This window comes from Bactrocera dorsalis, chromosome 4 (assembly GCF_023373825.1).
Source record: "Bactrocera dorsalis isolate Fly_Bdor chromosome 4, ASM2337382v1, whole genome shotgun sequence".
In the NCBI taxonomy this organism is placed as follows: domain Eukaryota; kingdom Metazoa; phylum Arthropoda; class Insecta; order Diptera; family Tephritidae; genus Bactrocera; species Bactrocera dorsalis.
The window spans coordinates 37,039,560-37,054,042 of NC_064306.1; the positions used below are offsets into that span (position 1 = coordinate 37,039,560).

A 14,483-nucleotide genomic window follows, 5' to 3' on the forward strand; every position below is an offset into this window, starting at 1 on the left:
CTTATTTAAACTATGGCGATTTCCAAGAAAAAATAAAATTGCAACGCTGCGTCATCAAGATAAACAAATGCAAGCAAATCTATGCACCTAAGTCCACTTCCCGCTCTTGGAGCAAAAAAACTGATGCCACAGCTGTAACTGTAAGTTCACAGAAATTGTAATTGGAACGCAGCGGCACCCAGAGAGTAGCGTCTTATTGTGCAATTACGCCTACAACACTATAGCCACCCAAAGCGAAATTGCAAATTGACAGCCCACGTCATCGGCGATGTTTTCATTGTTATTGTTGCTTGCTGTTCATACAAATTTGCAAGTGGCTGTAAGCTGGCGGTTTAATGATAGGTTTTTATCATTATACATATTGTATTAAACGTAGTAGCAACAAATGAAAGGAATGCGCAAAATAACAGTAACATTCTATATGTATTTATCTGTGCATGTATATAGGTAAATAAATAATGAAAATTATTGCTGATGCCATACTACGTATAAAAAAAATTGGTTGTGAGTTTTAGATGACAGTTATATGACATTACTGTAAAAAAATTATAATTAATAAAAATAGAATTAATAATTAATAGAATTAATTACAAAAAATAATAATATTTAATTAAAAAAATCTATAATTATAAATAAATTTTCTACGCAATTAAAAAAATAATTATAGATTAATTAATTAAAATATTATAATTAATTAAACGATTTATAATTATATATACAATTTTTAATATTGATTTAATTTTTTTTATAATTATAAATAATTTTTTTGATTAACTATAATTTTTAATTAATCTAATCATAATTATTTTTTTAATTGCATAGGAAATTATTTATATCTTATATTCGAATAAAAATTTTATACTAAATTTACTTTTTTCTTTAAATTATATAAAATAATCAAATTTTGTAAAAATTTAACCAATTAAAATTTATTTAAATAAAAAAACCCACTTTTTGCTAGCAATTATTCAATGATTACATTTACAAAGGGACAAAGGAAAAAATAAACTTAAAATAGCACCGTTATTTATTACTAGTCATTTGACTTATCGAAGATGTCATACTTATATGGGCAAGGACAGGTGAGAAGGAGCAATAAAGCAAAAATTGTACCGGTAACTTTAACAGAACAATGGCCAGACAACGCATTTACTGGAGCAAGCAACAGAGATGTTAAAAATTGCTTCCAAAGACAACTTGAAAATAATAAAACCGCAACAAATTGACTAATTTTGTACAATTAATTTTTAATGAAGCAAAATTTCAATGAAATTTTAACACAAAAAATATTTCATTCAAATTTCAACACAAAAAATAATTTGCAAATTTTCATTGAAGTTTGACTCTAAAATTAATTTACAAAAATTGCGCTTAAACTATTTATAAATCTAAAATTTAAAAAAATTTGTATAGATTTTTAAAATTTTTTAATATTTCCAGTTTAAAAGAAAATCGAAAGATGGATTTTTTATAAATAAAAATTCACTTTACCTCTGCTCAATTGTTGTAAAAATCCTTTTTTTTTTGTAGTAAAAAAAAGTAATTAGTAGTGGAGGACAGGTAAGTTTTTTGCAACTTGGAACGTCCTTTCAACTGTTGTCCACCTTGTCAAAAGGTTATTAAATTTAATTGTACACTTTTCAAATTTATCAACCAAATAGGCGTAAGTTATTATATTTTTTTACTATTTAGTCAATACACTTATTTCGAAACGAAATGTTTTTCGCGCCTTTTGCACTCGTCAGGGATAACAATTAAAAAAATAGTACGCGCTGCTTGGACGACAGGAAGCGATTAAACACTCTATTCCCGTTTACTGTCACTTTGACCTTTGCTGGCGTAGTGTTGTCTGACCGAGCGTTTGCCTACCCCGCACAATCTTGGAAGGTAGTAGGTTCGCGTTGCTATTTTTCCTTCTAGAATTTGGCTTTTGCTTAGCCTCTGCCTTTTGTGCTTGTGTTGTTAGCTCACCACAAATGGCTCTACTGGAATTTGCGTTGAATTGTTTTGGATGAAGAGGAGGACGACTTCGGCTTAATTGTAGCGGTTCTTCCCTCTTTTTTTCCTCTATTCAACTATTTTTCGTAGTTTTATATTCCAAGCTATTTTGCTGTTAGTTAAATACCTTTCAAGGTCTCACTCTATGCGCAAAGCAGGTAAAACAACAATATTTAAGTCGATTTTCGTAAATAGACTTGTTGCCGTAAATATTCTTGTGAGTTGTTTTTTGGAATTAAAATTGTCGTACGCGTCGTTTATTGTTTTCAATATTTGTTTTTTATTCACATTTAGACTTTGCCCACAAAAACTGTTACACAAATTGTGTAATAAGAGTATATTTGCACTGAGTTTCTTCTTTTGTTTATTGTTTGCAAAGTTCCGAATTTTCGTGATTTTTAATGATTTCGTATTGTTTTCAACTCTATGCATGACAACAATTGCTCACAGCTTTTTGTATTTTTTGCTGTGACTTCGCCGGCTAAATTAGCTGGTGTTGTCGTTCAGAAATTATTATATAGGTAAATCACGTTTCAAATATATTTAGTTGTGCACGAAATTTAATTGCTTGCGTTGTAAAAGCTATTCACTGAATTTCTGCACTTTAAACAATTTCACGATATTTTTTAGTTGATGAGTTCTGGCAATTAGTCGAAAGTATTTTTATTTCGACTATTGCGCTTTTTCTTTTTTTTTTGGTATTTGCAGAGAAAAACAAATCTTGCACAATTTAATTAATCGAGTCCACTTCCAGTTCCAGTTGAGAAAGTACACAATATCGCTGAGGATATATTTTCATTATTTAATGATGTTTTCAGGAAAAGCACGAAATTATTGACTCCGCTTTAGTTGGCTGCTGCTATTGTTTGTTCGTTGTTGAACAAAACGATCCAAAAAAAAGTAAATTTCACGTTTATTTTCAAATTTCTTAACACACGCAATTTCTTGCTATTTTATTGTTCAAAAAAATTAGTAATTATTAACTGGCTTAGAAACGCAAAAAAGGACAAAAACTTTGTATTAATTATTTCACGATTTCCGATTTTGATTTGATTTGAGCGCAATATATTCTTTGCGTTGCAGGTTGTGTGGTGGAATGATGTTGACTGTGTATGCCAACGTTGGTTTTAAAATATTTCTGTTGTAGTTGTTGTTATATAATGGTGGTATATTAGCATAACCGCCTCAAAAAAATTCTCTTATGAATTTTTATAATTTTCACAAACACCACTCGGGTATATACTATATATCTGGCTATAGTTGTAGGTAGTTTGATTGACGAACGTTTCTTGGCAAATTTTGCTACAAGAATTTTTTGACCATCGTCTTTCGCTTTCAAAATGAAATTGAAGTCAGAACGACGTAAAACAAATACCCACGGGTAGAGCGATGATAGCGGTGACAGCTGTTACAGCAACGGCTAAACCACACGACGCATAAACGCGGCGAACAGGCTCAAAGCGTACGAACGAATGAAGAACGTTCATAGAGTGTTTTGTGTCTTTATTACCCCGCCTGAACACAGAAAATCGGGAAATGAGTAAATGAGAGAGTAGTGATACTTTTTGGTGAGCGCTTTTCGGCGCGAGTATGATATCTTGAACGAGCGCTGTAATGTACTCAAGTAAATACATTTATGTATGTATGTATAAGTATGCTGCAGACTTTTAGTGATTATTCGGTATGCTACTCTCGTTTAAAAATCACTCTTTAAACAAAAATTGAACAACTTAAAAAATTAGCTTTATTCAATATAAAATATTTTTTGTTTTATACTCAATGGCAGGGTGGCAATGCCATTAAGCTGCTGCTGTTGAAGAAATTGAAATATTATGTTCGTGTAATAGAAACTATCTGCTATAGAACTCATTAATGATGACTGCTGAGTGTTTAAATAATTAATTATATATTATTAACTAAAAAATATATTTTATATATGAGGCATGATAGTTTAAATACCTGTACAAAATTTTTATATGGATGCAGAAATACTCAAAAATATCACTGATAAGTTGAGCTGAATGAGTGAAAAGCAAGGTAGTAAGGTAAAATTGATAGAAAAAACAAGGCGGGCTTATTGTTGTTATCCCTGATCCCTTGAGTATTTGTTACATTAGTATGCTGAATATACATATATTTATGTAATAAAAAAAAAATATTGACGAATATAATTTTCTAACATTAGCGATTTTTCAAAATGTGGCGGCAAAAGTAGCAACTACCCTACACCTTTTAATATAAGTATATAAACAATAAGCCATAGTAAATAAAAACAAAAAAACTATATTAGCAAAATTTAGACAAGAAAATTACGTCTTTTAACAGAATATTCTCAATATGTAAGTATATCAGGTTTGAGCAAAATTTGATTATATATTATCAAAAAGAATGCTTTTTCTCCTGCCAGCCTTAGCAGTACTACTCCCATTCAAGTAAATCAAATTTATAAATTTGAGTACGAGTATAAAAAAAATAAACAAAGAGCGAATTTTCAGTATGCTCAACTAATTTTCACTCAATTTTCGCGCTCAAAAACTCTTCTACGCGCGGCCGTTTCAACTCATATCGCGCTCTTTAGGTAAATCGCTCAGCAAATGCCGTTTTTATCAGGGTTTCGAAGTGCTTGTTCTCGCTGCAGCTTTGCCGGCAAACACCAACAAGTTTGGCTTATTACCGTTTTGTTTTGATTTGCATTTTCCTCTACACAAAGAAACAAAACAAATTTAATTGTTTATCTGCAAATGCGCTTTTGAAGTCTGTAGTATTTTTTTTTTGCAATTTGTGTTTTGACTTGCACTATTATGAGTTTTATTTGTAAACAAACCTATTTCTCACGCTGCTTCGGCCGTAGTGAATGTGCATAGCCAAATGCATAATAGTCAGAGACAGAGCACTTGTGCACAATTTACAAAGCCCAGCAGGAAAATCCAACACTTGTGGGACGGACATTATTTCAATCCTAACTTTGTCAGTTTGTGATACATTTAAGGGATATAAACGTTTGTGCGTTGATTTTTAAGTATTTTGTCGTTAAAGCGCATGTATTGCCTCCGTTTTCTCAAAACGGTATTATGGTTACACGACTTAATGTACGAACCACCTTAAGTTATCTTAGCAAAACTTGGTTTTTATATTGCTTGTCACTTTGCTATGGTCTATAAATCTAAAAACATAGGTATGAAACATGCCCTATAACGGTATTGTTAATCTAGTAAAAGTGCGACTCCCGAGCGTATTATTTTTGAAAAGTTGAGGAGGTGAAGAGAACAATACGTACTAATTTTACAGATGGATCACCTAAAAATGGTTCTGATCCGTAGCCAACTTTTAAGTTAAATTTTTATGCCTAACGCAATTTGAAAATGCTGGAAATCAGATCAAAAAGACATCTACTATCGATTTTTAAACGGTGTTTTCATACAACAACATTTTTCGAATTTTCTGTAGTGATAGCTCGAAAACAAACGATCCGGTCATCACGAAAATTTTTTCTACCTGTTTTTTATACATATACACAATTCTACCTACAAAGACCCATCAGTTTTTTTGACCTGATTAAAAATCGTACTTGGCAGGCCAGAAGCAACAAACATTTTGGGTAAAATTCAATTTTTTTAAACGTTCATTTTGACAATGTTTGATTTTTTATCGTAGGTCATTGTTTGGAGAAAAATTTGGGTTACCTTCAGTTCCTTCAGCGAATTTTGTTTTAAGACTAAGTTCCTCCAAACAATGAAACAATGAAAAAATCGAAATTTTTTCATAAATTGCTACTGTATACTCGTAGAAATTGTATGGAATTAGTCCCGAAGGTCAGCGAGACCAAGAAGCAAGTATAAAAGAGTGAGGAGCGCTGCGGGAAATCCGGCCGTGTGCCTTTGGTTTAAACTGATTTTTCTCCGAACCACGTTTTTTCGCATGGATGACACTCTCATTTCAAAACTATTGCACTTATCGATATGAACCAAACGGCATTTTACTCTTTAGATGTCTGGCTATGGCCTCAAGCAGAACCAGAAATATTCATTATTATTTAAAAAAGTTATAAACAATTAAAAGTGAAAAAAGGGTTAAAAAAAATTCAAAAGTCCGCCATTTTTTTTTCATTGAAAATGTTTCATTCTGCTTGAAGCCATAGCTAATTCGATACAGAACATGAACCCGTTTTGTTTTTTGCTTTCAGATAATTATTTTCCAAGAAATGATGTCTACCATCTACGAATCGGATGAGTTTCAGCAGCCATTTTCAGGACCGACATTTTGAAAAAAAAAAATAAATAAATAAAAATAAAAATTTTTCAAGTAATTTCAATATACATATGTACTTTCATATGTAAAAAAAATTGATTACTCAACATGTTTAGTAATAAAAATAAAATGTATTGAAAAAAATTACGATTTTTAAAGAAACCTGGCCTTAACTCTTCTATCGACTGAAAATGGGTTCCACGGAGCGGCAATTTCAGTTTGGGAAACAAGAAAAAATTACACGCAGCCAAGTCTGGTAAATACGGTGTTTGACCGATTATATTCATTGCGTTATTGACTTTAAATTCGGTCACTATCGTGGCTTGATGTGATGGTGCATTGTCATCGTTGAAAATCCATGAATTGTTCTTCCACAATTGCGGCAACAAACAACGAATATCGAAACAAAACAATGAGCTTCATTTTTAACGGTTTTGGCGTGGGTTTTTTGGTTTCAGCTCGTCTTCCCCCCTTCAATCCTATGAATTTGACTTGTTTGCATGTCAATCTCATAAACGATGGATGTCTTATCGACAGTTATAATGCTCTCCATGAATGTGAGATCGGAATTCGCACGATCAAGTGTGTCCAAATTCAGCTTTAATTAAATTGGTTTAATTTTTTGAACTTTAGTTGGTATTTAGACTATTTTAATCCACCGGGGTGTCTAAGTAATCTAAGGTTTCGACTAAAATCTATAATCTAGGATGTCTTCGATTTGCAATTTCTCTGTTCGCTTTCACTCTCTTGTTAAAATATGTAAAATCATCGAGATGTATTAATGCAAGAGACTATGTGGATACCACATGAATGTGGTAGAACCATTATCTTCGGATCCACCAAGTTTTGTTAGGCAAAATTGAGATCAATTTTACTATTGTGAATTGCTCAAATGATAAAAGAAAAGAAAATTTCTATTCCGAATACCACTCTTAGAGAGTAAATACTTTCGAATCTGTAGGTGACGCTATTTTAAGGCTAACACCAACGGGCTTACCCTACATCAGAAGAAACGCGCACCGATTGTATTTGCAAAGAGCGTCATATTATTGTAATAATAAAAAAAAAATGTACTATAAATTTTTATGATTATTATACCAAAATTAGCTTTAACTCACCGAGTATGGAATAATGAAAAATTCACTTAAATTCACTTTCCTACTCACATTCGTTGGAAATACTACACAAATACAAATTTATATGATTTTTAATGATTGTTGACATGCTATATTAGTTTATCAGTTAACGTTAAACGTAGTATATTTATTTCGATGAAACCTTACAATCTATTATTTGTACGCTTGACAGAGAAAGTAAACAAAAACAGTTACTCATATTCATCTGCTGACATGTTACGTCTGCATTTGTGCGTGTTGTGTATATTCGAAATAATTGTTGTGCAATTTGTGGCGAAATACTCAGTGCAATACAAGACAAAGTGCATTTTATTCATTCATATTTATAATTCCAGAATACAAGTCTATATGTATTACATATGTATGTATGTATATGTTCTCAGTGATAATTTCACTTATTTACAAAGCTTTGCTATTGTGAAATCGCCACTTGCACCTCATCATGCAATAGCAATGACATATTGTGAGGAAATTGATGTTTGATAGGCGAATATGCAAAATTAAATTTTAAGCTTAAAGAAAGCCGTATTCGATCTAAAGAGCTTTGAGGCGTAGCGAATCAAAGCAATAACTGGTATAAATCAAGAGAAAAATTTAAATGAAATAGGGGTAGCGAATCGAACAAATAACTGGTATAAATAAAACATGTATAAAAAATATAGATAAAAAATGAGCAGTTAAGCAAATATAGAACTGGTATAAAAATAGCTGGTATAAAGCATACTGAAATTTTTATACTAGTTATATGTATATAAGATGTACAGGATATTTTATACCAGTTTTTATCTTTATTTTTCTATATTTTTTTATTTATACCAGTTTTATTAGAAAAACAACTGGTTTAATTCGAACAAATTATAGGAAATAAAAAATGTATAGAAAAATATAGATAAAATAGAAGCAGTGAATCAAATATAGAACTGGTATAAAAATATGCTGGTATAAAGCATACTGAAATTTTTATACTAGTTATATGTAAGATGTACAGGATATTTTATACCAGTTTTTATCTTTATTTTTCTATAATTTTTTTTATTTATACCAGTTTTAGTAGAAAAACAACTGGTACAATTCGAACAAATTATAGGAAAATAAAAATAAAATAAGAAAATTTCCGAACAAAAAACCTTTATAAATAAAAAAATATGTAGAAAATAGAGATAAAATATGAGAAGTAGCGAATCAAATAAAATAGAAGTAGAGAATTTTACAAATAAGTGGTATAAAAAATTTAGGAAAATAGAGGTAATATATACCGAATCGAACTGTTATAAATCACAACAAATTATTTAAGAAACAGAGATAGAATAGCAAGAGGTTATACCTAATAAGGCAGCCGCATAGTCCTTGGCATTGAATTGTATAGGATAAAACCAGAATAAAACAGTCTTTACTTACCATGCAAATTATACCACTTTAGTAAAAATCAATAACATTAAAAGCAGTTCTTGTCTTGAATAGCTTTAGGTAACATTTGGTCGAAGTGAAAGCTTTATAAGCCCCCAAGTTTTTTGCGTCATAGAATGCGAACGAATGTGTAAAATATCATGAAACTGTTTCATAATAATTGCGTATACGTACATGATATATGAAAATTACAAGCGAATCGGCAAATTAGCACTTCGCACTTTAAAATACATTGTAATTTTTTAAAAGCAATGCGGAACATAAATCGGTCGCAAGGCGCAAATGGTTTTCAAATGCATAAATATATGTGCCATGAGTATTTTGTACTTTGGCAAAGCGTGTGTATTGACATAATGCTATTTTTGTTGTTCGTGGAATTGAAAATTACTAATCAGAAAACGCGCTCAAAGGCTGACAGCCTGACAAAATTATCAACGGCAACTTTGTAGACAGAATATCTGTGAATGAACGTCAGGCGACAGGCGTTGCAATTTGCAAATATTATTCATTAAGTCAAAATATATTAACTGATAATCATTTACATAATAAGTACTTAGGGCAGCGGAACTCTTTTATAAATACACAACAATGGAAACCAACGGCACTATCGAAGTTAAGACACGCTACTTTTGGTTTCAATACTGAATTTCAACTTAACTTCATAATATACTTTTTTGGAAGAAAACTATACATACAAGTATGTATACCAATCATAAGTAAATAATATTCTTTGGCGGAATAAAAAAGGTGGAAGGTGAGAAATTTATTGGAATATTTGGATGTTACCCGGAAGAATTAATGTCTGGTTTAGCGATTCGCCTTAAAAAGTAACGAATAGAACACATTAAATCAACTGTTATAAGCAACTGGCGGCACTTTGAAAGAACTGTCAGCACTAAACTCTTCAACAGTTTAGAGAATAAAATAACGAAACTTGTCGTTATACGAGTATTGAATTACAACCAGAAAAGCTAATTTTTATAATAAATATTTTAAGATTTATATTATAGTGTAATAACAAATTTTCTGAAAATTGGTCTAAACATGCATACTAAACTGGTATAAATATTGTGCGGTAATGGCTTGATGATCTCAAAGCAGTTATTTCAATAAAATGAAAAAGCCAAAAAACTGGTCTAAACCTATATAGTAGAACTGGTATAAATACGTGCACATGTATGTATATGTTTAGAAAAATTTTGTAGTGATGACTTGACGATCACGACGCAATTATGTCAATAGACTGCAATAGCACAGAAAACTGGTCTAAATAATTATAGTAAAACTAGTCTCAATGTATATATGTACATACGTAAGTATGTGTAGCAAAATTTTATAGTGATGATTTGATGATCTCAAAGAAACTCTTTCAGAAACTGTAATAGCAAACAACTGGTCTAAACATGTACATATGTATATGCAAAGCAAAATTATGTAGTAGAGTGCATAAAAAACCCCAAAAAAATTTTTCAAGAGACTGCAATAGCCAAAAAACTGGTTTAAATACGTATTGTAAAACTGGTCTAAATATGTTTGTACATACATACATATGTATATGTTTATCTTGTAGTGATGACTTAATGATGCTTAAGTATTATGTCAAAAGACTCTGTAAGAAAACTGATCTGTATATAAATACGTACAACTGGTATAAACTAAATATGCTGGCATAAATTTAATTGTATGAATTGTAGGAGATTACTTCACATTAATGAGTTATCGTTATACTCTCTTTAATTAAACTCAATGAGTTAATGTGGGTGTTGCCTTCATATCTAACTTTAACGACAAGGGAGCAAAGCTCAACCACACAAAAAGGTGGCGAATCGAAGACGGCTCAAAAATAATTTTATGCGTATAAAATTCCAAGATAATTTCCAATATTTTTCAATGACAAAATAACGATTATTTAAACCAATTGCATTTATTTCAAATAGAAATAGCAAACTTCCGACTTTTCTATAAACACACATGAAAATGCAACGCTCAACCCAATCGACCACATGCCATCTTGAAAGCTTTTCTTTTAGCGCTTCCATCACAATTTGTATATCAACAAATGGTGAATTGTAAACAAAACTAAAGTTTAGCATGTTTACACAAGAGACTGAAGAAATGGAATAAGTAATATATAAGCAAGAAGGAAAATATTGCAATGGCCAATGCAAAAATAGTATAAATTCACGTGGCAATTGTACAACAACGAAAGCTTTCAATGCTACAACTGAAAAGTTTTCATTTGTGTTGGCACGTTGCGAATATAAAGTTATGAATAATAAATAAATTGCATTGCACAATAACAAAAACAATATGGTAGGTATGTGTTCTATTGATAATCAAACAAGAATAGCAAAATGTAAACAAACCGAGTATCAACGAGTGCATGGGCAAGGATACATACATACATACACACATACATTCGTACATAAATAGTATAATCATTTTGAAAAGCGCAATGCCATTTGTGTGTACTTTTAATGAACATACTTATAAACGAACATACATCCATATGTATGTATGTATGTATGTATACTACTAATATGTAGAGTGACACTGATAATAGCGCCATTACTTAGTAGTGCATAAATATGGCAGAGAAGTGAGAGTAATGTAAATAGAGACAAATAATGTTTGACCAATATCTTCGAATTACAAAAATTAAGTCATATGCAGGTAGCTTATATTTTTATACTCTTGCAACAACGGAAGAATGAGCAAATCCAAAGTGAAAACGATGCTCATTGTTTTTTTACATCAAAGGCATCGTAAACCATGAATTTGTTCGTCCTGGACAAACCGTCAACGCCAAGTTTTACGTGGAAGTTATCAAGATACTCAAACGAAGGGTCAATCGGGTCCGACAAGACATCGTAGCCGCGCAGCCGATTGGAAGTTGCACCACGACAACGCACCGGCTCACACCACCTTTCTTGTGAACAGCTATCTAACCAAGACCGGCATCCCAACGCTTCCGTAATCGCTCTACAGCTCAGATACACTACCCTACAAGTCACTCATTATCCCTGTCCTGCTATATGGAGTAGAGGCATAGACACTCTGCAGAATATTATTTTGACTTGCCTATTACGATAGGAGAAATCGAACAACAAGAAGGCCTACTTCTGATAAACTAAAATATTTTTTTGTTCCTAATCAATCTTTCAGTTTATAGAATGTAAATCAAGAACTAATAAAGTTATGGTAATAAACCAAATAGGAATACGTGCGGGATGGGATAGATATCGAGCGCTGATGAGGGACGCGAGATGCAGACCAAAAAAGAGAAAGGCGAAAATGCGTAAGTATATACAAAGAGCTTAATCAGCTGGCCCACAGGGGTAACTCTCGAAAATTCTACGAAAAGCTGCGACGACTAACAGAAGGTTTTAAGACCGCAGCACACTCTTGTAGAACTCGCAGAGGTGATCTAGTGACCGATGCCAAGAACATGCTAAAATTATGGAGTGATGGAGCAGACATTCCGTTGTCCGACCATGAAGAAGTTCGAATAGGAATTACCCGTTTGAAGAACAACAAATCGGCGGGGACCGATGGATTGGCAGCCGAGTTATTGAAATACTGCGGCGAAGAACTGATAAGGAGCATGCAACAGCTTCTTTGTGGAATATGCTCGGACGAAAGCATGCCCGATGATTGGAATTTAAGTGTGGCTTTAGACCTGGAAAATCTAAAATCGATCAAATTTTCACCATGCGCCAAGTCTTGGAAAAAAATCCGTGAAAGGAAGATCGACACATCTCTCCTCTTAGTCGATTTTAAAGCCGCCTGCAACAGCACGAAAAGGAACTGCCTCTATGCCGCTATGTCTGAACTTGGTATCCTCGTAGAGTTAATACGATTGTGTAAGCTGTGAAGCAACAACATAAGCTCCGTCAGGAACGAGCCGTTCGATACAAATCGAGGCTTCAGACAAGGGTACTCCCTATCGAGTGTGTGTGTGTGTATTTATTCGGAGAATAATTTCATAACTTAATGAAAATGGCGTCTCTGGTCACTTGGTTAAGATCCTTGTCTGACCAAGCCTGAGTTCTGAGACTCTGGGTAAAGTAGAATTCAATTTCAGTGAGTGTAGTTTTGATTATAATCATTTTCAAAATACTTGAGTGATATGTGGAACCGGAATTTATAAAGTGCCCAAGGATCCTGATCAAGGACCGCACTGATTAATTGTTATCATAATGACAAACGGCTTTTAAGCTTTCTTCAACGTTATCTTATGGGGAAACGAAAAAATGGCAAATGCAGTTAGTTCAAGTAAAGCACATTTAAGCCGCATACTTATATACAATACATTTCTATATACATACAAATATACTATGTAGAAAGGTGATAAAAATGTAAACAAACATTGACTGCGACACTTCAAGTGTGAATGCACACAAACTTAAGTGCTCATATACACACATACTTACATACAAGTACATATGTAATACTCGCACACACTCGAACAGCTAAATTGAGTTGTTGTACAAGTAAGTATAATAAAAAATGCATTCTTACGGGCATGACAATTAAAATTTGCAATGGTTTCACTGTAGGTTAGGTTTGCTGTCATTAGTGAATGCGTAAAGCGCTGACAAGGAGGGAGTGGCGCGCATAAATATATGTATATACATATATAGTAGATATATAACGTAGGTGGTCGCTAATTGCGGAAGCACACCGTCAATGGCGGACTGAAATTCCGGAAGACCTTTGCCGGGGCATGATTAAGCGTAAGTAAGTTGGAGTCATAAATATAATAAGTTCGGTAAACAAGGAGTTTGTATATCAATTATCGATTTGTGCAAAGTAAATATATTTAATTTTTTAACGACCACTTACCTTTGGCTTTGGTGGACATGATTTCGAATAGCTGCAGTTGGTGCACTCGGAGAATGATGGAATACTGACTTTAACACTTATGGAATATGATTGCTTTGTACTATAGATTTGAACACACATTTCGTTGGACCTGAGATTCTTAGCCGCAGAACGGCTTTCGAAATTAATTTCAACTTAAAAATTAATTCATTTAGACTTTTTTAAATGATTATAAACTAGGAGAATTCGAATTCTCTACTATCACTAAAGCACATTGAAGATATGACTGACATGTAAGGTATGAGATCTGAAATGAAGAAAAAAATGAAAATAATTAACTAAATAAAAAATTATAATTAATAATATAAAAAATAATAATAATAATAAAAATACGTTAATACTGGTTGCACTGTTATAATACACTTCACAGTTGCAATCCTAATACATAGCATAAAAAGGCATAAAAACTTCTTAATTTTGATTCAAATCGGCCAGTTTGTATGGCAGCTATTTGATCTAGTAATCCGATCTCTACTATTTGTTCGGAGATCATAGCGCTGGCTTGGATAATAATCTATGTAAAATTTTGTGAAGATATCTTGTTAAATAAAAAGGTTTTTCATACAAGGACTTCACTTTTATCAGTTAGTTCGTATGACAGTTATACGCTATAATGATCCGATCGGAATAATATGTTCGGAGCTTGTAGCATTGCCATACTAAATTTCATGAAAATATCTTGCAAACAAAAAAAATGCACACAAAGTCTTGATTTTGATAGATCGAGAGAAATTGACATACGCAAAAGATCGATATCATTAAAACTGTGGGATTCTTTCTTATTGGGGTAGACAGCGCTTACGTGGTTAT

The 14,483-nt window shown here is 32.3% G+C and overlaps 1 protein-coding gene across 2 annotated transcripts in view; it reads right to left on the minus strand.

Moving 5' to 3' along the window:
* LOC105222207 (myc protein) overlaps positions 1-13,917 on the minus strand; it is a 56,291-nt gene extending 42,374 nt beyond the window's left edge. The window contains exon 1 of one of the 2 annotated variants that reach the window (XM_049455370.1): positions 13,635-13,917. The gene's annotated coding sequence lies outside the window, so the exon portion shown is untranslated. Of the gene's footprint in view, positions 1-1,491; positions 3,489-13,634 lie in introns of those variants that run through there. The other variant, XM_011199432.4, reaches the window with a different exon arrangement.
* Between the last annotated feature and the right edge of the window lie 566 nt (positions 13,918-14,483).